Genomic DNA, 27,534 nt, shown 5'->3' on the forward strand with positions numbered 1-27,534 from the left:
TAATTGAACAAAACCTTTGACATTGAGTAAGCCTAATGGTCATACAATTGTTTCTTCACTAAACTAAAGTGAATAGCCGTGATACTAGCTACATGTAACACAGTCATGACCCGAGGTTGCATGCACGAGTTTGACATAGCGCCACCTAGTGGTTATTTGTTATTTTCACTTAAAAATACTGCAACCTTACATCTAAAATCATGATTCATCATAGATTGTGCCTTTCATGGCTTTGAGTATAATCATTGGTGGATTGCAGTTCACTCCCTAGCAACCAATGAGAATACCCTAGCAACCATTTAGCAAGAGCTGTATCTCAGTATCAGAACATCTTAGAGACATGGGGTTCGGCTATGACGACAACTATGAACAAGTGTGTCTGGTAGCTTACTTTTCATCATTTATTTTGTACAATGCAGCAAATCTACTCAGGCATGCCCTTAAAGGTCATAAGATCCCAAATCGCTTGAACCCAAGCGAATGACTTTACATTAAGCACGTGACATGTTTGTCCTATAGGTGCACGTGTGTTTAAGCATACATAGTCTGTATGAACTGTTTCTGACCATCTCTTTCGTTTTTGTGGATGCTGGATCAGCCTGGTCGACGACGTCTGACATCTTTGATGTGCTGTCCACTGTAAGTCTTTGCGGTCTGCTGCGCTGCTGTTTGTGTCGTATATGCACGTCCGCAGTCTGTTTGGACCATTGATGACCATACCACGACTCAATGGCCTTTTAGTTAAACTAAACACAGCCATTTCTGAATTGTATGTTTCCGTATAAATCTGAATAACTTATTCTCGTTAACAAATTATCCTTATAACGTCACATTAAGGACATTACATGTTTGTCTTATAGGTGCACGTGTGTAAGCATAAATAGTCTGTATGATCCGTTTTTGACCATCTCTTTCGTTTTTCTGGAGCGAGGTGGTCTATCATTCATTGTGTCTGTATTCGGGTGCAACTCCTCAGCCTGGTAATCGACGTCTGACGTTTTTGACGTGCTTTAATGCTCGAAACCCGGCAATTGCTGCTTGCAGCTATATTTCTTCTTCTTCTTCTTCCGCCAATGCGGTCTATGGCAGCCCATAGAACCGTACGTAGGAAAGTTATGAAATTTGGCACACTGATAGAGGACAGTCCAATGTGTCCCCACAGCAAATTTGGAGTCTCTATGTCTAACCCGCTAGCGCCACCAACAGTCCAAAGTTGCACTTATGTTTTTGCTTATAACTTCTGATCCGTAAGCCCTAGAAACAAAATTATTGCTTTCTCTTATTCATTGGCTCAAGACGATTCGATTGGACCCTATGGCGTCTTTTTTCGACATGAAAATTTTCCGCCATTTTGAATTATTCGTAAAACCTACTTTTTCGAACTCGTCCTAGAGCTTTTGTCCAATTGCCACGAAAATTGGTATGTATCATCTTGAGACACTTAAGGCAAAAAGTTATCAAAAGAATTTCGATACACCAATCCGTTGTCGTATACCGCCTTAACGAATTTTACGTAGAGCGCAAAAAAACAGATTTTAGGCTGTATCTTCGTCAAACTTAGGCCTATTGACACGACACTTGGTACTTGAGATGCCAGTCAGGAACCGAGGGTGCATGCATAGTTTCGTTGCAGCGCCACCTAGTGGCCAGAGAAATGTTTTATACACCTATAACTTTGGCTCCGATTGACGTATTTTCATGGGACTTGCTTCTTTGGAGTTCTGAATAGTTGCCGAGTCAAACGATACCAAACATGCCAGAATTCGCCTTACGATTAACCCTGCGCAGCAAAATAGCGCTAAAAAAACACGCGTGAATATCTCCGCGAACGTTTTTCCGATCGACTCGAAAACACCATAGGAAGAAACTAACCTTACCTTCTGAACAAAAAGTTCTATTGGTGTTATATTAAAATTTTCATCAGAAATGGCCGAAAATTGCAAAAAACGAAAAATTGTGTGTTTTTGACACATAAATGGTTGTAACTTCGTAACGAAAAGAGATTTTTTCACCAGATTTGATACGCTGATGCATGAGCACATTCTGAGGCTACACAAAAAAAATTGTATGCTTGCACCACTAGATGGCCTTATAATTGAACAAAACCTTTGATAACAAGCCAGCCCTATGGTCATACAACTGTTTCTTCACTAAACTAAAGTGTATAGACATAAAACTAGCTAGATGTAAAACAATCATGACCTGATGTTGCATGCACAATTTTGTCATTGCGCGACCTACTGGTTTTGAGATAGAATATGGTATTTTTGCCTAAAACTATTGCAACAACACATCTAAAACCACGAGTCATCATGGATTATTCCTTTCATGGCTTTGACTATAATCACTGGTGTTTGCCAATTCACTCCCCAGCAACCATTGAGAATACCTTATCAACCGTTTTTGCAAAAGCTATATCTCTGCATCAGAACATCGTAGAGACACGGGGATGGTCTCGTTTGATTAATTAAACTTGTTGTAACATGATGTGACCCATGTTTTGCAACTGCAAACACCACGCACATGCCCTTCAGTGCTCTAATGTTCCATGATTGTCAATAACAGAAGGACGATTGCAGTAGTCAAGAACTTAAATTATTTTTGTTGATTACTTTTTTGTATTTTTTGTCATGATAATTTTTCCGCCATTTTGAATTATTCGTAAAACCTACTTTTGCGAACTCGTCCTAGGGTTTTTACCCGATTGCCATGAAAATTGGTATGTAGCATCTAGAGACCCTCACGGCAAAAAGTTATTAAAAGAATTTTGATTAACCAATCCGTTGTCATATAGCGCGTCAACAAATTTTACGTAGCGTACAAAAAAACAGATTTTAGGCTGTATCTTTGCCAAACTTAGACCTATTGACACGACACTTGGTACTTGTGATGCCACTCAGGAACTGAGGGTATATGCATAGCTTCGTCGCAGCGCCACCTAGTGGCCAGATAAATGTTTTATACACCTATAACTTTGGCTCCGATTGACGTATTTTCACGGGACTTGATTTTTTGGAGTCCTGAATAGTTGCCGAGTCCAACGATACCAAACATGCCAGAATTCGCCTTATGGTTCACCCTGCGCAGCAAAAAAATTCTTAAGAAACACGCGTGAATCTCCCCGCAAAAGATTTTCCGATCGACTCGAAAACACCATAGGAAGAAACTAACCTTACCTTCTGAACAAAAAGTTATATTGGCATTATATTAAAATTTTTATCAGAAATGGCCGAAAATTGCAAAAAACGAAAAATTACCTTAAAATTTTGTGTTTTTTACACATAAATGGTTGTAACTTTGTAACGAAAAGAGATTTTTTCACCAGATTTGATACGCTGATGCATGAGCACATTCTGAGGCTACACAAAAAAAATTGTATGCTTGCACCACTAGATGGCCTTATAATTGAACAAAACCTTTGATAACAAGCCAGCCCTATGGTCATACAACTGTTTCTTCACTAAATTAAAGTGTATAGACATAAAACTAGCTAGATGTAACACAATCATGACCTGATGTTGCATGCACAATTTTGTCATTGCGCCACCTAGTGGTTTTGAGATAGAAATATGGTATTTTTGCCTAAAACTACTGCAATAACACATCTTAAACCATTAGTCATCATGGATTATTCCTTTCATGGCTTTGACTATGATCACTGGTGGTTGCCAATTCACTCCCTAGCAACCATTGAGAATACCTAATTAACCGTTTTTGCAAAAGCTTTATCTCTGCATCAGAACATCGTAGAGACACTGGGATGGTCTCTTTTGACTAATTAAACTTGTTATAACATGATGTGACCCATGTTTTGCCACTGCAAACACCACTCACATGTCCTTCAGTGCTCTAATGTTTCATGATTGTCAATAACAGAAGGACGATTGCAGTAGACAAGAACTTAGATTAATTTTGTTGATTACTTTTTTGTTTTTTCATCTAAAATTATTAGGTTTACCTAGGTTCTTCAATCTGCTTATCCAATCTCAATTTTGCATCCTTTTGTGCCCTTTTCGGCTTGACCCCGGCATTGCTGCTTGCAGCTATATTTATTATTAGGGGTCAAGCCCCGAAGGGGCGAAGACCCCTATTGTATCCGTTAGTTTTCTTTTTATAATAATAATAATTATTATTATTAGTTATTCTTCTTCCGCCATTGCGGTCTATGGCAGCCCATAGAACCGTACATAGGAAAGTTATGAAATTTGGCACACTGATAAAGGACACTCCAATGTGTCCCCACAGCAAATTTGGAGTCTCTATGTCTAACCCGCTAGCGCCACCAACAGTCCAAAGTTGCACTTATGTGTTTGCTTATAACTTCTGATCCGTAAGTCCTAGAAACACAATTCTTGCTTCCTCTTATTCCTTAGCTCAAGACGAGTCGATTGCACCCTATGATGTCATTTCCGTCATGAACATTTTCCCGCCATTTTGAATTAATCAAAAAACCTACTTTTTCGAACTCGTCCTTGAGTTTTTACCCGATTGCCACAAAAATCGGTATGCAGCATCTAGAGACACTCAAGGCCAAAAGTTATTAAAAGAATTTTGATAAACCAATCCGTTGTCATATACCACCTTAACGAATTTTTTGTAGAGCGCAAAAAAACAGATTTTAGGCTGTATCTTCGTCAATCTTATGTCTATTGACACGACACTGGGTACTTGTGATGCCAGTCAGGAACTGAGGGTGCATGCACAGTTTCGTCGCAGCGCCACCTAGTGGTCAGACTTATGCTTTCCATGCCTATAACTTTGGCTCCGATTGACGTATTTTCACGGGACTTGTTTCTTTGGAGTTCTGAATAGTTGCCGAGTCCAACGATACCAAACATGCCAGAATTCGCTTCACGGTTAACCCTGCGTAGCAAAATAACGCTTAAAAAACACGCGTGAATATCTCCGCGAGCGTTTTTCCGATCGACTCGAAAACACCATAGGAAGAAACTAACCTTACCTTCTGAACAAAAAGTTCTATTGGCGTTATATTAAAATTTTCATCAGAAATGGCCGAAAATTGCAAAAAACGAAAAATTACCTTCAAATTTTGTGTTTTTTACACATAAATGGTTGTAACTTTGTAACGAAAAGAGATTTTTTCACCAGATTTGATACGCTGATGCATGAGCACATTCTGAGGCTACACAAAAAAAATTGTATGCTTGCACCACTAGATGGCCTTATAATTGAACAAAACCTTTGATAACAAGCCAGCCTTATGGTCATACAACTGTTTCTTAACTAAACTAAAGTGTATAGTCATAAAACTAGCTAGATGTAACACAATCATGACCTGATGTTGCATGCACAATTTTGTCTTTGCGCCACCTACTGGTTTTGAGATAGAATATGGTATTTTTGCCTAAAACTACTGCAACAACACATCTAAAACCATGAGTCATCATGGATTATTCATTTCATGGCTTTGACTATAATCACTGGATGTTGCCAATTAACTCCCTAGCAACCATTGAGAATACCTTATCAACCGTTTTTGCAAAAGCAATATCTCTGCATCAGAACATTGTAGAGACACGGGGATGATCTCTTTTGACTAATTAAACTTGTTATAACATGATGTGACCCATGTTTTGCCACTGCAAACACCACTCACATGTCATTCAGTGCTCTAATGTTCCATGATTGTCAATAACAGAAGGACGATTGCAGTAGACAAGAACTTAGATTATTTTTGTTGATAACTTTTTTGTTTTTTCATCTAAAATTATTAGATTTACCTAGGTTCTTCAATTTGCTTATCCAATCTCAATTTTACATCTTTTTGTGCCCTTTTCGGCTTGACCCCGGCATTGCTGCTTGCAGCTATATTTATTATTAGTTATTCTTCTTCCGCCATTGCGGTCTATGGCAGCCCATAGAACCGTACGTAGGAAAGTTATGAAATTTGGCACACTGATAAAGGACAGTCCAATGTGTCCCCACAGCAAATTTGGAGTCTCTATCTCTAACCCGCTAGCGCCACCAACAGTCCAAAGTTGCACTTATGTTTTTGCTTATAACTTCTGATCCGTAAGTCCTAGAAACACAATTCTTGCTTTCTCTTATTCATTGGCTCAAGACGATTCGATTGGGCCCTATGCCGTCATTTTCCGTCATGAAAATTTTCCGCCATTTTTAATTATTCGTAAACCCTACTTTTTCGAACTCGTCCTAGGGCTTTTGTCCGATTGCCACAAAAATTGGTATGTATCATCTAGAGACACTCATGGCAAAAAGTTATCAAAAGAATTTCGATACATCAATCCGTTCTCGTAAACCGCCTTAACGAATTTTATGTAGAGCGCAAAAAAACAGATTTTAGGCTGTATTTTCGTCAAACTTGGGCCTATTGACATGACACTTGGTACTTGTAATGCCAGTCAGGAACTAAGGGTGCATGCAGAGTTTCGTCACAGCGCCACCTAGTGGTCAGACATATGCTTTACACGCCTATAACTTTGGCTCTGATTGAAGTGTTTTCACGGGACTTGTTTCTTTGGAGTTCTGAATAGTTGCCGAGTCCAACGATACTAAACATGCCAGAATTCGCCTTACGGTTAACCCTGCACAGTAAAATAGCGCTTAAAAAACACGCGTGAATATCTCTGCGAGCGTTTATCCGATCGACTCGAAAACACCATAGGAAGAAACTAACCTTACCCGCCGAACAAAAAGTTCTATTGGCGTTATATTAAAATTTTCATCAGAAATGGCCGAAAATTGCAAAAAACGAAAAATTACATTCAAATTTTGTGTTTTTTACACATAAATGGTTGTAACTTCGTAACGTAAATATATTTTTTCACCAGATTTGATACGCTGATGCATGAGCACATTCTGAGGCTACACAAAAAAAATTGTGTGCTTGCACCACTAGATGGCCTTATAATTGAACAAAACCTTTGATAACAAGCCAGCCTTATGGTCATACAACTGTTTCTTAACTAAACTAAAGTGTATTGTCATAAAACTAGCTAGATGTAACACAATCATGACCTGATGTTGCATGCACAATTTTTTCATTGCGCCACCTACTGGTTTTGAGATAGAATATGGTATTTTTGCCTAAAACTACTGCAACAACACATCTAAAACCATGAGTCATTATGGATTATTCCTTTCATGGCTTTGACTATGATCACTGGTGGTTGCCAATTTACTCCCTAGCAACCATTGAGAACACCTTATCAACCGTTTTTGCAAAAGCTATATCTCTGCATCAGAACATTGTAAAGACACGGGGATACTCTTTTGAGTTATTAAACTTGTTATAACATGATGTGACCCATGTTTTGCCACTGCAAACACCACTCACATGTCCATCAGTGCTCTAATGTTTCATGATTGTCAATAACAGAAGGACGATTGCAGTAGACAAGAACTTAGATTATTTTTGTTGATAACTTTTTTGTGTTTTCATCTAAAATTATTAGGTTTACCTAGGTTCTTCAATCTGCTTATCCAATCTCAATTTTACATCCTTTTGTGCCCTTTTCGGCTTGACCCCGGCATTGCTGCTTGCAGCTATATTTATTCTTGTTCCTCGTTCTTCCACCCAAAAGTCAATGGCAGCCCATAGAACCGTACGTAGGAAAGTTATGAAATTTGGCACACATGTAGAGGACAGTCTCAGAAGTTACTATAGCAACATTGGTGTGTCTGACTCAAACCCTCTAGCGCCACCAACAGTCCAAAATCCACTTATGTTCATGCTCATAACTTCTGACCCGTGAGACCTAGAAACTAAATTCTTATTTCCTCTGAATCCTTTGCTCATGTTGATTCAATTGCACACATTGATGTCATTTGTGTCATGCAAATCTTTCTGCCATTTTGAATTTTCCGTAAAACCTACTTTTTCGAACTCCTCCTAGAGCGTTCGTCCGATTTGCATGTCCTTTGGTATGTAGCATCTAGAGACACCCCAGACAAAAAGTTATCAAAAGCTTTTTGATAGACCAATGCATTCTCATATAAATTGACAACATATATGGCGGCGAGCACGCCAAAACGGACGTGAGGCCGTATCTTCGCAAAACGTTTGTGTATCGACAAGAAACTTGGTATCTGTCATTACAGTCATGACCTGAGGGTGCCTGCAACGTTTCGTCACAGCGCCACCTAGTGGTCACGAGATTCGAAAAATGCTTATTTTTGCTTATAACTACTTCAAACTTGAGTCTAAAATCATGAAGGTGGTCTTGTTAGATTCCTTGAGGCATGCCGAGTCAAACGATACCAAGCGGTTTTCGGTCGGCCATTTTGGGTGTCGGCCATTTTGAATTTTCTCATTAAGTTCAGTATTTCACAAACAGAATGGCGTATCGCTATGAAATTTGGCATGGTTCATCAGTGACATGTTCTGAGCAGACCTATAAATCTTTAGGACAGCGCCACCTAGTGGTCAGGATATGTAAATAAATTGTTTAAAATCTTTATATCATTTGATTAAATTGCCACTATGACATAAGACTTCACTCTATTGATTCCTTGGCTCATGCTGAGTCCGACTGTACCAAATATGTCTGAGTCAAACCTACTTCCTGTCGGCCATTTTGAATTATATTGAACACCTACTTTTTCGAACTCCTCCTAGAGCGCTCGTGTGATTGGCTTGAATTTTGGTATGGATCATCTAGAGACACTCTAGACAAAAAGTTATCAAAAGCTTTTCGGTAGACCTATCCGTTGTCGTATAACGCATCAAAGAATGCGAGGGCGAGCACGCCAAAATGTGTTTGAGCCTGTATCTTCGCAAAACTTTTGCATATTAATATGAGACTTGGTATATGTCATAACAGTGATGACCTGAGGGTGCATGCACCATTTCGTCACACTGCCCCCTACTGGTCACGAGATATAAAAAATGTTTATTTTTGCTTATAACTACTGCAAACTTAAATGTAAAATTATGAGACTGGTCTTGTTAGATTTCTTGAGGCATGCCGAGTCAAACGATACCAAATGGTTTTTGGTCGGCCATTTTGTGTGTCGACCATTTTGAATTTTTTCTTTAAGTTCAAGTTTTTCAGAAACGCAATTGCGTATTGTTATGAAACTTGGTATGGTTCATCAGCAACATGTTCCGGGAGGACTTGTAAACTTTTTGGCGCCCCCTAGTGGTCAAGAGATTTGAAGCTATATCTCTGCATCTCTTTATCGTATTTACACCAAATTTGGTGGGTGCCACCTAGTGGTCTCAAGATACGAAAAAAATGCTATTTTTTCATAAAACTAATGCAAACTTAGATTTTAAATCATGAAAGTCATCACGTATGAATCATTTTTTGCCATTTTTGGCTTGACCCCGGTATCGCTGCTTGCAGCTATATTTAGGGGTCAAGCCCCGAAGGGGCGAAGACCCCTATTGTGTTTGTTAGTTTTCTTTTTAGGGGTCAAGCCCAGAATGGGCGAAGACCCCTATTGTATCCGTTAGTTTTCTTTTTCTTTTTTTAAATATTATTCTTCTTCCTGTTCCATTGCGGTCTATGGCAGCCCATAGAACCGTACGTAGGAAAGTTATGAAATTTGGCACACTGACAGAGGGCAATCCAAATAATATCCATAGCAATTTTGGAGTCTCTATCTCAAACCCGCTAGCGCCACCAACAGTCCAAAGTTGCACTTACATTTTTGCTTATAACTTCTGATCCGTAAGTCCTAGAAACGAAATTCTTGTTTCCTCTGATTCCTTGGCTCAAGACGATTCGACTGGACCCTATGACGTCATTTTCCGTCATGAAAATTTTTCCGCCATTTTGAATTATTTGTAAAACCTACTTTTGCGAACTCGTCCTAGAGTTTTTACCCGATTGCCACGAAAATCGGTATGCAGCATCTAGAGACATTCACGGCAAAAAGTTATTAAAAGAATTTCGATAAACCATTGCGTTGTTGTATAGCGCGTCAACAAACTTTACGTAGAGTGCAAAAAAACAGGTTTTAGGCTGTATCTTTGACAAACTTAAACCTATTGTCACGAAACTTGGTACCTGAGATGTCAGTCAGGAACTGAGGGAGCATGCACAGTTTCGTTGCAGCGCCACCTAGTGGCCAGACGAATCTTTTATAGGCCTATAACTTTGGCTCCGATTGACGTATTTTCACGGGACTTGTTTCTTTAGTGTTCTGAATAGTTGCCGAGTCCAACGATACCAAACATGCCAGAATTTGCCTTACGGTTAACCCTGGGCAGCAAAATAGCGCTTAAAAAACACGCGTGAATATCTCCGCGAGCGTTTTTCCGATCGACTCGAAAACACCATAGGAAGAAGCTAACCTTACCTTCTGAACAAAAAGTTCTATAGGCATTATATTATAATTTCCATCAGAAATGGCTGAAAATTGCAAAAAACGAAAAATTACCTTTACATTTTGTGTTTTTTTCACATAAATGTTTATAACTTCGCAACAAAACAATATTTTTTCACCAGATTTGATACGCTGATGTATGAACACAGTCTAAGGCCACACAAAAAAAATTGTATGCCTGCACCACTAGGTGGCCCTATAATTAAACAAAATCTTTCATATCAAGCAAGCCCTATGGTCATACAACTATTTTATAGCTAAACTAAAGTGTATAGTCATGAAACTAGCTAGATGTAATGCAGTCATGACTTAAGGATGCATGCACAGTTTTGTCATAGCGCCACCTAGTGGTTTTGAGATAGAAAATGGCTATTTTTGCCTAAAACTACTGCAACAACACATCTAAAACCATGAGTCTTCATGGATTTTTCCTTGATTACTCCTCCATGGCTTGGAGTATAATCATTGGTGGTTGCCAATTCAATCCCTAGCAACCAATACAATACCTTATCAACCGTTTTTTGCAAGAGCTTTTTCTCTGCATCAGAACATCGTAAAGACATGGGGATGGTCTCTTTTGACTCATTTAACTTGTTGTAACATGTTGTGAACCATGTTTTGCCACTGCAAACATCACTCACGTGTCTTTCAGTGCTCTAATGTTCCATGATTGTCAATAACAGAAGGACAATTGCAGTATACAAGAACATAGATTATTTTTGTTGCTTACTTTTGCGTTCTTCATCTGAAATTTTTAGGTTTACCTAGGTTCTTATGTCTGCTTATCCAAACTCACCTTTACATCCTTCTGTGCCCTTTTCGGCTTGACCCCGGTATTGCTGCTTGCAGCTATATTTACAATTATTATTAGTTATTCTTCTTCCGCCATTGCGGTCTATGGCAGCCCATAGAACCGTACGTAGGAAAGTTATGAAATTTGGCACACTGATAAAGGACACTCCAGTGTGTCCCCACAGCAAATTTGGAGTCTCTATGTCTAACCCGCTAGCGCCACCAACAGTCCAAAGTTGCACTTATGTTTTTGCTTATAACTTCTGGTCCGTATGTCCTAGAAACACAATTCTCGTTTCTCTGATTCCTTGGCTCAAGACGATTCGAAAGGACCCTATGACGTCATTTTCCGTCATGAAAATTTTTCCACTATTTTGAATTATTCGTAAAACCTACTTTTTCGAACTCGTCCTAGAGCTTTTGTCCGATTGCCACGAAAATCGGCACGTAGCATCTAGAGACACTCATGGCAAAAAGTTATCAAAAGAATTTCAATACACCAATCCGTTGTCGTATACCGCCTTAACAAATTTTACATAGAGTGCAAAAAAACTGATTTTAGGCTGTACCTTCGTCAAACTTAGGCCTATTGACATGACACTTGGTACTTGTGATGCCAGTCAGGAACTGAGGGTGCATGCACAGTTTCGTCGCAGCGCCACCTAGTGGTCAGATTAATGTATTACACGCCTATAAATTTGGCTGCGGTCAATGTATTGTCACGGGACTTGTTTCCTTGGAGTTTTGAATAGTTGCCGAGTCCAACGATACCAAACTTGTCAGAATTCGCCTTACGGTTAACCCTGCGCAGCAAAATAGCGCTTAAAAAACACGCCTGAATATCTCCGCGAGCGTTTTTCCGATCGACTCGAAAACACCATAGGAAGAAACTAACCTTACCTTCTGAACAAAAAGTTCTATTGGCGTTATATTAAAATTTCCATCAGAAATTGCCGAAAATTGCAAAAAACGAAAAATTACCTTTTAATTTGGTGTTTTTTACACATAAATGGTTATAACTCTGCAACAAAATGAGATTTTTACACCAGATTTGATACGCTGATGCATGAGCACATTCTGAGACCACACAAAAAAAATTGTATGCTTGCACCACTAGATGGCCTTATAATTGAACAAAATCTTTGATAACAAGCCAGCCTTATGGTCATACAACTGTTTCTTAACTAAACTAAAGTGTATAGTCATAAAACTAGCTAGATGTAACACAATCATGACCTAATGTTGCATGCACAATTTTGTCATTGCGCCACCTACTGGTTTTTAGATAGAATATGGTATTTTTGCCTAAAACTACTGCAACAACACATCTAAAACCATGAGTTATCATGGATTATTCCTTTCATAGCTTTGACTATAATCACTGATGGTTGCAATTCACTCCCCAGCAACCATTGAGAATACCTTATTAACCACTTTTACAAAAACTATATCTCTGCATCAGAACATCGTAGAGACACGGGGATGGTCTCTTTTTTTACTAATTAAACTTGTTATAACATAATGTGACCCATGTTTTGCCACTGCAAACACCACTCACATGTCCTTCAGTGCTCTAATGTTCCATGATTGTCAATAACAAAAGGACGATTGCAGTAGACAAGAACTTAGATTATTTTTGTTGATAACTTTTTTGTTTTTTCATCTAAAATAATTAGGTTTACCTAGGTTCTTCAATCTGCTTATCCAATCTCAATTTAAATCCTTTTGTGCCCTTTTCGGCTTGACCCCAGCATTGCTGCTTGCAGCTATATTTAGGGGTCAAGCCCAGAATGGGCGAAGACCCCTATTGTATCTGTTAGTTTTCTTATTATAATAATTATTATTCTGCTTCTTCTTCTTCTTCTTCTTCTTCTTCCGCCATTGCGGTCTATGGTAGCCCATAGAACCGTACGTAGGAAAGTTATGAAATTTGGCACACTGATAAAGGACTGTCCAATGTGTCCCCATAGCAAATTTGGAGTCTCTATGTCTAACCCGCTAGCGCCACCAACAGTCCAAAGTTGCACTTACGTTTTTGCTTATAACTTCTGACCCGTACGTCCTAGAAATTAAATTCTTGTTTCCTCTGATTCCTTGGATCAAGACGATTCGACTGGACCCTATGACGTCATTTTCCGTCATGAAAATTTTTCCGCCATTTTGAATTATTCGTAAAACCTACTTTTGCGAACTCGTCCTAGAGCTTTTGCCCGATTTTCACGAAAATCGGTATGTAGCATCTACAGACCCTCACGGCAAAAAGTTATGGAATTCATGTCAATTCGTCAATCCGTTTCCGTAAACCGCGTCGATGAATTTTACGTAGAGCGCAAAAAAATGGATTTGAGGCTGTATCTTCGGCAAACTTAAGCCTATTGACACTATACTTGGTACTTGTGATGCCAGTCAGGAACTACGGGTGCATGCAGAGTTTCGTCACAGCGCCACCTAGTGGTCAGACTTATGCTTTACACGCCTATAACTTTGGCTCCGATTGACGTATTTTCACGGGACTTGTTTCTTTGGAGTTCTGAATAGTTGCCGAGTCCAACGATACCAAACATGCCAGAATTCGCCTTACGGTTAACCCTGCGCAGCAAAATAGCGCTTAAAAAACACGCGTGAATATCTCCGCGAGCGTTTTTCCGATCGACTCGAAAACACCATAGGAAGAAACTAACCTTACCTTCTGAACAAAAAGTTCTATTGACGTTATATTAAAATTTTCATCAGAAATGGCCGAAAATTGCAAAAAACGAAAAATTACCTTCAAATTTTGTGTTTTTTTACACATAAATGGTTGTAACTTTGTAACGAAAAGAGATTTTTTCACCAGATTTGATACGCTGATGCATGAGCACATTCTGAGGCTACACAAAAAAAATTGTATGCTTGCACCACTAGATGGCCTTATAATTGAACAAAACCTTTGATAACAAGCCAGCCTTATGGTCATACAACTGTTTCTTAACTAAACTAAAGTATATAGTCATAAAACTAGCTAGATGTAACACAATCATGACCTGATGTTGCATGCACAATTTTGTCTTTGCGCCACCTACTGGTTTTGAGATAGAATATGGTATTTTTGCCTAAAACTACTGCAACAACACATCTAAAACCATGAGTCATCATGGATTATTCATTTCATGGCTTTGACTATAATCACTGGATGTTGCCAATTAACTCCCTAGCAACCATTGAGAATACCTTATCAACCGTTTTTGCAAAAGCAATATCTCTGCATCAGAACATTGTAGAGACACGGGGATGGTCTCTTTTGACTAATTAAACTTGTTATAACATGATGTGACCCATGTTTTGCCACTGCAAACACCACTCACATGTCATTCAGTGCTCTAATGTTCCATGATTGTCAATAACAGAAGGACGATTGCAGTAGACAAGAACTTAGATTATTTTTGTTGATAACTTTTTGTTTTTTCATCTAAAATTATAAGATTTACCTAGGTTCTTCAATCTGCTTATCCGATCTCAATTTTACATCCTTATGTGCCCTTTTCGGCTTGACCCCGGCATTGCTGCTTGCAGCTATATTTATTAGTTATTCTTCTCCTTCCGCCATTGCGGTCTATGGCAGCCCATAGAACCGTACATAGGAAAGTTATGAAATTTGGCAGACTGATAAAGGACAGTCCAAATATTATCCACAGCAAATTTGGAGTCTCTATCTCAAACCCTCTAGCGCCACCAACAGTCCAAAGTTGCACTTACGTTTTTGCTTATAACTTCTGATCCGTATGTCCTAGAAACACAATTCTCGTTTCCTCTGATTCCTTGGCTCAAGCCGATTCGATTGGACCCTATATCGTCATTTTCCGTCATGAAAATTTTTCCGCCATTTTGAATTATTTGTAAAACCTACTTTTGCGAACTCGTCCTAGAGTTTTCACACGATTGCCACGAAAATCGGTATGCAGCATCTAGAGACACTCAAGACAAAAAGTTATTAAAAGAATTTCGATAAACCAATCCGTTGTCGTATAGCGCTTCGACGAATTTTAAGAAGAGCGCAAAAAAACAGATTTTAGGCTGTATCTTCACCAAACTTAGGCCTATTGACACGAAACTTGGTACTTGAGATGCCAGTCAGGAACTGAGGGTGCATGCACAGTGTCGTTGCAGCGCCACCTAGTGGCCAGACAAATGTTTTATAGGCCTATAACTTTGGCTATGATCAACGTATTTTCATGGGACTTGTTTCCTTGGAGTTTTGAATAGTTGCCGAGTCCAACAATACTAAACATGCCAGGGTTCGCCTTACGGTTAACCCTGTGCGGCAAAATAGCGCTTAAAAAACACGCGTGAATATCTCCGCGAGCGTAATTCTGATCGACTCGAAAACACCATAGGAAGAAACTAACCTTACCTTCTGAACAAAAAGTTCTATTGGCGTTATATTAAAATTTCCATCAGAAATGGCCGAAAATTGCAAAAAACGAAAAATGACCTTTAAATTTTGTATTTTTTACAAATAAATGGTTATAACTTCGCAACGAAAAGAGATTTTTTCACCAGATTTGATACGCTGATGTATGACCACAGTCTGAGACTACACAAAAAATATTCTATGCTTGCACCACTAGTTGGCCTTATAATTGAACAAAACTTTTGATTTAAAGCCAGCCCTATGGTCATACAACTGTTTCTTCACTAAACTAAAGTGTATAGTCATGAAACTAGCTACATGTAAAACAGTAATGACTGGAGGTTGCATGCACAATTTTGTCATTGTGCCACCTAGTGGTTTTAAGTTTGAATATGGTATTTTTTGCCTAAAATTACTGCAACAACACATCTAAAACCATGAGTCATCATGGATTATTCCTTTCATGGCTTGGACTATAATCACTGGTGGAAGTCAATTTACTCTCTAGCAACCGATGAGAATACCATATCAACTTTTTTGCAAGAGCTTTTTCTCTGCATCAGAACATCGTAGAGACACAGGGATGGTCTCTTTTGACTCATTTGACTTGTTGTAACATGTGGTGACCCATGTTTTGCCACTGCAAACACCACTCACATGTCCTTCAGTGCTCTAATGTTCCATGATTGTCAATAACAGAAGGACAATTGCAGTAGACAAGAACATAGATTATTTTTGTTGCTTACTTTTGCGTTCTTCATCTGAAATCATTAAGTTTACCTAGGTTCTTCAATCTGCTTATCCAATCTCAATTTTTACATCCTTCTGTGCCCTTTTCGGCTTGACCCCGGCATTGCTGCTTGCAGCTATATTTATTATTATTATTATTATTATGTTTCCTCTTCCGCCATTGAAGTCAATGGCAGCCCATAGAACCGTACATAGGAAAGTTATGAAATTTGGCACACATGTAGAGGACAGTCTCAGAAGTTACTATAGCAACTTTGGTGTGTCTGACTCAAACCCTCTAGCGCCACCAACAGTCCAAAAATCCACTTATGTTCATGCTCATAACTTCTGACCCATGAGTCCTAGAAACTAAATTCTTGTTTCCTCTGAATCCTTGGCTCATGATGATTCAAATGCACACATTGATGTCATTGGTGTCATGCAAATCTTTCCGCCATTTTGAATTTTTTGTAAAACCTACTTTTTCGAACTCCTCTTAGACCGTTTGTCCGATTTGCATGTCCTTTGATATGTAGCATCTAGAGACACCCACGACAAAAGTTATCAAAAGCTTTTTGATAGACCAATGCGTTCTCATATAAATTGACAACATATATAGCGGCGAGCACGCCAAAACGGACGTGAGGCCTTATCTTCGCAAAACTTTATTGTATCGACACGAAAGTTGGTATATGTCATTACAGTCATGACCTGAGGGTGCCTGCTACGTTTCGTCACAGCGCCACCTAGTGGTCACGAAATTCAAAAAATGCCTATTTTTGCTTATAACTACTTCAAACTTGAGTCTAAAATCATGAAGGTGGTCTTGTTAGATTCCTTGAGGCATGCAGAGTCAAACAATACCAAACGGTTTTCGGTCGGCCATTTTGGGTGTCGGCCATTTTGAATTTTCTCATTAAGTTCAGTATTTCACAAACAGAATGGCGTACCGCTACGAAATTTGGCATGGTTAATCAGTGACATGTTCTAAGCGCACCCATAAATCTTTAGGACGGCGCCACCTAGTGGTCAGGATATGTAAATAAATTGTTTAAAATCTTTATATCATTTGATTAAATTGCCACTATGACATAAGAATTCACTCTATTGATTCCTTGGCTCATGCTGAGTCCGACTGTACCAAATATGTCTGAGTCAAACCTACTTCCTGTCGGCCATTTTGAATTATATTGAACACCTACTTTTTCGAACTCCTCCTAGAGCGCTCATGTGATTGGCTTGATTTTTGGTATGCATCATCTAGAGACACTCTAGACAAAAAGTTATCAAAAGCTTTTCGGTAGACCTATCCGTTATCGTATAACGCATCAAAGAATGCGAGGCCGAGCACGCCAAAATGTGTTTCAGCCTGTATCTTCGCAAAACGTTTGCGTATTAATATGAGACTTGGTATATGTCATAACAGTGATGACCTGAGGGTGCATGCACCATTTCGTCACACTGCCCCCTACTGGTCACGAGATATAAAAAATTTATATTTTTGCTCATAACTCCTCCAAACTTGAATGTAAAATTATGAGACTGGTCTTGTTAGATTTCGTGAGGCATGCCGAGTCAAACGATACCACTTGGTTTTTGGTCGGCCATTTTGTGTGTCGGCCATTTTGAATTTTTCTTTAAGTTCAAGTATTTCATAAACGCAATTGCGTATTGTTATGAAACTAGGTATGGTTCATCAGCAACATGTTCTGAGAGGGCTTGTAAACTTTTTGGCGCCCCCTAGTGGTCAAGAGATTTGAAGCTATATCTCTGCCTCTCTTTATCGTATTTACACCAAATTTGGTGGGTGTCATCACAATCAAGACCTGAGTCACAATTTATTGTTTGGTCAGTGCCCCCTAGTGGTCAAGTCATTTAAGGCCATATCTCTGTATCGCTTTATCGTATTTACACTAAATTTGGTATGTGTCATTACAGTCATGACCTGAAGCACCATCTATTGTTTCGGCACAGCGCCACCTAGTGGTCTCAAGATACGAAAAAAATGCTATTTTTTCATAAAACTAATGCAAACTTAGATCTTAAATCATGACAGTTATCATGTATGAATCATTTTTTGCCATGTTTGGTTTGACCCCGGTATCGCTGCTTGCAGCTATATTTTACAACTGTTGTTTTTCTCAGCATTGATAATAAGCATAGGGCAGTATGAGGTTCAAACAGTATGATAATGTAAGCAACATACCACAATTTTGCAGTATTGCCATTGTAACACTAAAATGTGTAATTTTCAAATATCTGCGCATTAAACATCAACTTTTCAACCGGACACAATAGATTTTACTTAGCAAAATACTACATTTATGCCATGTAAAAATAAATCCTTTAAATGACAATATTTTTTCAAAAATATGTAATCAAAATGTTAACTTGAATTCAATTACATGGTTTAATTAATTTTGTGTAAACACAAATACCTTGAAAATGGTATCACAGAAATGTTTTGTTATTTTGAAACCTTAACTCTTTAAAACCTTGGTATATTTTGACACCTGTAACTGGCCCATGCTTAATTAATAATGATAAAAAACTAGGTCAATTGACTGAGTGACTCTATCCTTAAAGCCTTACTGATTGGAAGTTGTTTAAAGTTCATAAACTACAGTAAAACTTAAATTTATTTTATTACATGGTTTAATTATTATTTTTCTTTTTCTGGAAAGTGTTAACACTATATTGGCCTGTTTCAAAAAAGTTTTTATTGCTTTAAAATTTATATAATATTTTACAACTCTACAGTTATAATTAAAGGATCAAGAAAAGCAAACAGGGACTAAACCAGTGTAGGCAGGGACAATACGGTGACATCACATAATCCAGATGAATTTATATTGTTTGACTTTATTTGGCACAAATTTATTAATTTTATCAGTTATTTAAAGATATGAAAACAGTGAATTAGGTTTTTAACCTTACATTTTTGTTTTTATTCAAAATCACTTTTGTTAACTATTACATAAAAATAAATATACATTTGCACAAACCTTCCATCTTTCTTAATGTCCATATTAATTTGAGTATTAAAAACTTGAAAAGTGTATATTTGTTTTAATGAATATTAGTTATGCACCGAAATGAAAATTCTTGTCCGAAACCGAAAACAGAAAACAGCAAACCAAGGCCGAAAAACCGAAACACCGAAAGAAATTATTATGCCAATTATTAGTACAATTTCATTTATGGCTTTCACTGTGTACTAACTAGGGGTGTGTGACGGAATCAAAAAACTCACAGTTCGGATCCCATTACAGTTTTTGAGGCACAGATCAGATTATTTTTCCGATCAGCAAAAAGCGGGTGGGAAAAATCTAATAAACAATAAAGAAATTGCAAACATCTAGGGGTGCACCAAAATTTCGGTCGCCGAAAATTTCGGCCGAAAATAGCATTATCGGTTTCGGGCCGAAATAAAAAATAGAGCCGAAAATGTAAACCGAAAATGAATGTCAACCGCGCCCCTACCATCTGTGCGGTAGCGCTTGGGTTTCACTCACGGTGATCAGTCCAGTTGTCACACAACCCTCCCCTTTGTGCTCAAGCAGGTTTCACTCAGGGTTGAGCCGTTTGCACGCGTCTGCAAAGATTACGCATGTCTTGATGTGTAAACTTTAGAGAGAGTCACGCTAATGTGTCTCATACTGTAATCCATTAACGTACATTTGGCGAATAAAGCAATGAAACACAACGTAACGTTTTTATGTGGAGCGACTGTTGCGCTGTTTGAGATTCACCCTCCTTCTCTGTTTGAGCGCGCGCGTTTAAGTGCCCTTTGTAGTGCACATACTAGAGAGACGCGTTTAAAAAAAAAAACAAGCAAACATAAAATCTCTCTGTTATTGATAGGGCACATATGTGACCAGTCACGGAAAGTAGGGACACAAGTCGGATCTGGGGCATTTTGAGTTATTCATAGATTCTGAAAGTGTGGATTCTAAGCTTTCCAATGATGTATAACACATGGAAATCTGATAAGATTTGGAGAAGTTGTGGCCATTTGAATGTAACACATTCAAGAAAGAGAATGCTGAGAAATTTGAGAAAGAAAAAAGTTAACACTTTCCCTTTTCCCTGGCTGGAGAGACAATAGGGCTCATTTACATCTCATTTAGCTAAGCCATACCCCCTGTAAAGCCGTTTTGAGATACAGAGGTTCTAGCAACATATAGTATTTTATTACAGAAGTCCGAATGACAAAATGCAAAAATAAACAGGACTTTTAACGTTACCTTTGCGGGGATCACAAGTCGAATCCAGTCTGTTTCAGATGTGTGAATCATCCAATGATTTTTGTCCACAAATGCGTATAATCCGTGAAATATAGACATATAGTCTATTTCGCATGAACTTCTGGTAATATATAATATAATATACAATCTGAGGACTATTTACATCGTAACATGTAAGGGTATATCAGATTACACTCCGGTATTTACGTTCCGTTAAACACATGAACCCGCCTTCAAAGTTTGTATTTAAAATAATAGATAATCCAAAAACAGCACCGTCGAAAACGTGAAGTCCTTAAGAGATGTTACCAATGGCTCGCTCGTTCCTCCATCAGCCAATGACTTCATGGAAAATATTGATAGACAAAACATGTAGCCAATTATATAAAGAATACAACGATCTCTGTGTAACTTCTGTGTGTTTGGACAAATAACAGTCAACTGCATCGTACGTCAGCCGCGTCACTGACTTTATGGGGCGCCGCAGTCGGATGACGTCAAAGTACTTTGACGTCATCCGACTGTGGCGCCCCATAGACGGGTTGCACGGCGACGTCACTAACTGGTTGCGCGCGCAACCGAGAGGCAGAAAGAAGAGAAGTGCATTGTGTTGTATGCTAGTAGCGGTGTCTGTAAGCAGAGCCGGATTAAATAAATGGACTACACTAGGCAGGCTGCATTTTTTGGGCCCCCCCATCGAGGTTATTTATGAATTGAAATCTGAAACTTACCAAAGTTACTAATAAAAGTTAATTCACATTTTACATAGCCTAGTCTTTGGTTACAAATTGGTTGTTTGTATACCAAATTAAGTCATGTGTTGTATATTAACCAGTCTATCAGACAATTTTTTGCTAAATTTATTATTTATACGTCATTACACGGCTCTATTAAATGCTATGAAATTATCCTCACCTTATCCATTGGGAGTGTCATTGTTAAGGCAGTAGTACCAGTAAATAACCAATAGGTGTCAGTAATCCGCGGGAGAGCTTCGCTGCATATTTCTCTTCAAGATTGAATCGCAACCAAATCCTCGTCGAGCAACACGTCCACTGAGGTAAATGTCCTCAAAACACTGGTTATTTATGTTTCAGTTATATGAATTATATAATAACAGTTTTTATATTATTTAAAACAGTTTTATCTCAAAGTAATGGTAGTGCTAAAGTCTAATGTATCGTTTCTGAGGCTGCTAGATTTTTCTTTACGCTATTCACGTTTGTGAAGTGAATTTAAAACACAGATTGCTTGCAGTTGACTTAGTTAGCCACTATCCATTGGTTTTGTTATCATGTTTGATATCTAACGTGATTTTTGTGGGGCTTAAAGAAAAAAAAATCTTGACCCCGCTAGTTCTGCCATTGCAGAATTATTATGCCAGGAACTGTTTTTTTTTTTTTGCCTCGTTATTATACGCAAACATGCCTTATATAACGTAGGGAAATGATCGTTTGTCCTTTATTTATTTATTTTTTGCAGCAACCATGTCTGTGTCCTTAAAGGAACTCTGTCAGGTACAGAGTGGAACGATGAACTTGAAAATCAAGCATTCTGATGACTGGCGTCCCCATCCGAGTCACCACCTCAGACAACAACAGTCATAAACTCACAAACACAAATACACTCAGTAATGCGCTTAATAAAGAAAGACTTAACTATGATTTTATCTGTGTTAACCTATGATATCAGTTATTGATTTTAAATATTTACGTATTATAGGCTTATCATACATGCATTGAAGTTTTAAAATGTATCTAATATAATACTTGAATTAAATTGAATGTTTTGGATACCACAATTAAATTATTTTGTGCATGTAAAACACAAGTAGCAATGTTTTTATTGAATTCAATTTTGAATTCAATTGAATGTTTTGCATACCACCATTAAATTATTTTGTGAATGTTAAACACAAGTAAATGTTTTATTTATTGGAGATAAAATGGCTGTTTAATTAATATAATACTTCTGTTTGTTAGGCACTAACAAGTGAAAATAGTTAGGTTTAAGTACATTTATTCAAACTCGATAGCTGTAATGCTTCTGTGCAGAAGGAAGCCCGTGAGCCACGAAGGTAAGTTTGCGAGCAGATTCATTTCCACTTATTAGACAGCAGTCCGCTCATCGTGTTTTGTATTGCATCACTTAAAGATCGTAAACCTTTAAAATCGAGTTTAGTAAGATGTATACTACAGTCAGCTTTGGTTAACTATTGAAGCATCGTCTTTAAGGCTCAATGTGACCGCAGTATTTGTTGAACACTGCTGGCAGCGGCGACGTCTGTGTCCGTACCATTTTATCAATGAGAGCATAAGTTCGTATCTCTCTGCTCCCGAGTCATAAAGCTCGTCTTTAATTGAAATAATGTTTAATAACTTAAAAAATACGGCGTTTTTTTAATTTCCTGAAAAACAATGGTTTTGGACATACGGGGATCCCACCCGACAGCTGCAAAATTGTAGATGGGACATTTGTAAAAAAAAAAAAATCCCCCTCTGTCTGGGCCCCATCCCGCCAATCGGGCCCTAGGCACGTGCCTAGTTTGCCTTTGGGTTAATCCGGCTCTGTCTGTAAGTCAAAATGCCAAGAAGTTGTTGCGTGGAAAATAGTACCAACAGAGTCAGTGCTGGGTGCCTGATGTTAACATACCAGTAGATGCGACTATTACGTTACTAGCATTATAATTATAACATTATAATTCATACATGTATCACAGTAACACTGCAAAAATAAAGACAAAAAAACAGATCCAACTAAAATCAAGTCTTATTTATATACAAACAATAAAGAACGCTTCAATAATTAAGGTTGTTGCAGTAGCGGATCAGCTCACCAATCGGGCTTTCTGCCCCCTGGATGCGCGCGCACCCTGCAATGTTTGTAAACTTGCAACCCCTCTATAAAGTCAGTGACGCGGCTGACGTACGATGCTGTTGACTGTTATTTGTTCCGCCCCAGCTTCTTTTATATTTCTTTTGTTTTGTGCGCCCGAGCTTCATTTACAGTCTGGGGAGACGCACGCTATAAGTTTGAAAAAAAAAACTAAGCAAACATGTCTAAGGGACAGAGCAGCCACGTCACTAGTCACGTGACTTCACGCTCGAGCCGGAAGAGAAGACAATGCTGAATAAAGTCGTAATTCTTGCCATTTTTGGACCAAACTGTATTTTCGATGCATCAACACAATTTTACTGACCCACTGATGTCACATGGACTACTTTGATGATGTTTTTATTACCTTTCTGGACATGGAAACCGTACATAGATTTTCAATGGAGGAGACAGAAGGCTCTCGGACTATATCTAATGTTAAAACATCTTAAACTGTGTTCCGAAGATGAACGGAGGTCTTCCGAGTTTAGAACGACATAATGGTAAGTCATTAATGACATTATTTTCAGGTTTGGGCGAACTATCCGTCACGCTGTTCCCTTTGGGGGCGGAGGCGAAAACACAAGCTTATCCAGTATGTAAATATACACACAGACAATGACGCCCCCCGCTGCACGCTAGAATCTCCGGAAAACAAGCCTATTTTAACCGCAAAATGTACGCTTTTAAATAAACATAAACTGCTATCTCAAACATGGAGAGCCTTCTTCGTGATCTCAACTAACAGATTCTGCAATAAAACGAAAATCACAAATTTTGAAAAAAAAAAACGTTGTTTCTCATTTTCTCGAAACTTGTGCTGCCGACTTGTGTCCCTGGTTTCCGTGACGGGTCACATATAAACAAAATTCTCTCCACAGTATTCTTTTTCTAATAAAAAAATGTGTTTATGTCTTAAATGTATGTATAGATTACAGTCAGATTAACCTACTTAAGTCTGTGTCATTAACGATAATAAAACAACCCATGACAAAGAGACAAATAGCTCTAAAAATAATAATATAAATTTATTGTGTTATGATTCATTTATTTTGATTTCTGTAATGCTAATTTCAGACCTTATTAATGTAGAACTTTGTTCTTTTTTATAGATGTTTGCAATTTCTTTATTGTTTATTAGATTTTTCCCACCCGCTTTTTGCTGATCGGAAAAATAATCTGATCTGTGCCTCAAAAACTGTAATGTGATCCGAACTGTGAGTTTTTTGATTCGTCACACACCCCTAGTTAGTACACAGTGAAAGCCATAAATGCAATTGTACTAATAATTGGCATAATAATTTCTTTCTGTGTTTCGGTTTCGGTTTTTCGGCCTTGGTTTGCTTTTTTCGGTTTTCGGTTTCGGACAAGAATTTTCATTTCGGTGCATAACTACAAACATCTATAAAAAATAACAAAGTTGTACATTAATAAGGTCTGAAATTAGCATTACAGAAATCAAATTAAATGAATCATAACACAATAAATTTATATTATTATTTTTAGAGCTATTTGTCTCTTTGTCATGGGTTGTTTTATTATCATTAATGACACAGACTTAAGTAGGTTAATCTGACTGTAATCTATACATACATTTAAGACATAAACACATTTTTTTATTAGAAAAAGAATACTGTGGAGAGAATTTTGTTTATATGTGCCCTAGCAATAACAGAGAGATTTTATGTTTGCTTGTTTTTTTTTTAAACGCGTCTCTCTAGTATGTGCACTACCAAGGGCACTTAAACGCGCGCGCTCAAACAGAGAAGGAGGGTGAATCTCAAACAGCGCAACAGTCGCTCCACATAAAAACGTTATGTTGTGTTTCATTGCTTTATTCACCAAATGTATGTTAATGGATTACAGTATGAGACACATTAGCGCGACTCTCTCTAAAGTTTACACATCAAGACATGCTTAATCTTTGCAGACGCGTGCAAACGGCTCAACCCTGAGTAAAACCTGCTTGAGCACAAAGGGGAGGGTTGTGTGACGACTGGACTGATCACCGTGAGTGAAACCCAAGCGCTACCGCACAGATGGGAGGGGCGCGGTTGACATTCATTTTCGGTTTACATTTTCGGCTCTATTTTTTATTTCGTCCCGAAACCGATAATGCTATTTTCGGCCAAAATTTTCGGCGACCGAAATTTCGGTGCACCCCTAATGAATATACAATTTTATTAAATTGTTTCTTGTAAAGTAACATATGTAACCCCTATGCTAAAACTAAACAATTTTAATCTAACAATTTTTATTTTCTCTCACTTAATATCAGTTACTCTGAATATGGCAAAGCAGCCAAAACAGCCAAAACTTGAAGTGGAAGGATACCTGCACAACATCTCTGACCTTTATCAAACCAGAGATCAACGAAAATATTTCACAGGATTATTACAGGAGGCTCAAAGGAATAGCCGTGTAGTGGTCTTTGAAGCACATCGTCACAATGCTTATGTAAGCGCAGAAAAAGACAGGTATGGGTAAAAAATTTTTATTGATACATATTGTATTATTTTGTTTAAATATTACTTATATAATATAACATAATCTGCTTTTTTGTACAGAACTCCAGTGAAATTATGTGACATAAGCTTCTCTCCTTTTCGACAGAAAAAAGGTAAAATTATGGCAAAAATATGTATTTTATATTAAAATGTTACATCATTTATCCAAAGCTGACAACAATGTACAAGTTAATAGATTTATTTTATTAAAAATTAAACACCACAACTGGGCTTTACACATCCTATGGCCAGGATTTGAAATGTGGTCTTTTTTTGCTGCATAGATTCCTAAAATAATACCCAAATGCTGTTTAAATAATATAGCAGCAATAATAATTTAACAATTACAGGTAACATAATTATGATTACAATAAAAAATCTAGCAAACACGTAAAACACTGATTAATTGTGACATTACAAAAGTGACCCTAATATAGAAGGCTAACATATATTTGTGTTGATAACTCCATTACCAGGATGCTATTACAGTGTTTCCACTAGGATTTTTTTCCAGCTGTTGCGGCAGGGGGCGCCCATGATGATTATAAATGTACATTATTTTTACTGTAGTTTACTGTAGGCTACAGCAAACTAACTTGTATTTTTTATCATTTTCATGCTGTCATTTACGTTTCCTTATATTTATAGCATATTGCTTTTCTGTGTTTGATCTAAACTGTATTTTCATAAAAAATACGTACGTTTTATAGCTTCATACGGATCTTTCATTGTAGTTTTAATGTAGTGTGCAAGTTCATGCTCATGTTTAGCGTTACAGAGCTGTTGCAAAGTCACGCACAGTCCTGTTTGATAATCCGCACCGCTGTGATTGAACCCCTGACCCGACATCAGCAGCAATTTATTCCAGCATTCCACACCCGGCCTGTTTGACATAACGAGCCCGACCCGGTCACACCGCAAATCGACAGCTAAATATAAACCTTTAACGTTCTTCAGACAGAGCTTAAACACAAATAAGCCTTTTGCTACCTATCGGAATCGAGTCGAATTTTGGTCTTGGATGTTAGACCTGCAGTTTAGCCTACTCTTGCTTATTGAGTCCCGACCTGCATCTACAACGCAAATGACACGTTAATATTATTACACCCATTACAACAAATATTATGCGGTTCACCCGCGGGTACCCTGATCCCGCTGTCTGAAAACAGATGAAACTGTCTCACCGTCTGCCTCAAGTTTTTATTACCAACGTCCGTCTCTTCCACGGGAATAATGTAAGTTTCCTTCCAAACAGATTCGACTAGTAATGTCTTGCAGTCGCATTTAAGTAGTATTCAGTGTTTAGCCTTTTGTTTTTGAACAAACATCTTATCATTTAATGTGAAACTTTGTGAGGGTCGATCTAAAGCACAGAAGTCGCGCTGCGTTTATATTCTGAATAACTAATGGCCTGATAAGTTGATAATATGAGTACAGTGATTCCAAATGAATGTCCAAAAAACTTGTAATATGTTAAATCGAAAGTTTAATCATGTCTTTTCTCGCAGCCCAGCGCTGCGTTCGGGTATATGCACATGTGAAAAGCATACGCGTGATGACCTTGCAACTTAAATTACCCTTAATTTATTGCCATACAGATAAAAGTAAAATAACATTCGAAACTAAATTTTTTATTTGTGTCAACTCACAATAAGGAGAAAACCTTGTGCTTATTTAAAGG

At 38.0% G+C, this 27,534-nt stretch overlaps 2 long non-coding RNA genes across 2 annotated transcripts in view; both read left to right on the forward strand.

Moving 5' to 3' along the window:
* The first annotated feature begins 21,394 nt into the window (after nt 1-21,394).
* On the forward strand, nt 21,395-22,136 carry LOC129450983 (uncharacterized). Its single transcript, XR_008646528.1, has 2 exons — nt 21,395-21,532; nt 21,955-22,136. It is a non-coding gene; the product is annotated as an uncharacterized lncRNA (long non-coding RNA).
* A 2,263-nt stretch (nt 22,137-24,399) lies between these two features.
* Nucleotides 24,400-27,534, forward strand: part of LOC141365601 (uncharacterized) — a 50,445-nt gene continuing 47,310 nt past the window's right edge. The window contains exons 1-2 of the long non-coding RNA XR_012370670.1: nt 24,400-25,823; nt 25,914-25,966. This is a non-coding gene — a long non-coding RNA (uncharacterized lncRNA). The remainder of the gene's footprint in view (nt 25,824-25,913; nt 25,967-27,534) is intronic.

The sequence above is a fragment of the Misgurnus anguillicaudatus genome, chromosome 8 (assembly GCF_027580225.2).
Source record: "Misgurnus anguillicaudatus chromosome 8, ASM2758022v2, whole genome shotgun sequence".
Classification (NCBI taxonomy): domain Eukaryota; kingdom Metazoa; phylum Chordata; class Actinopteri; order Cypriniformes; family Cobitidae; genus Misgurnus; species Misgurnus anguillicaudatus.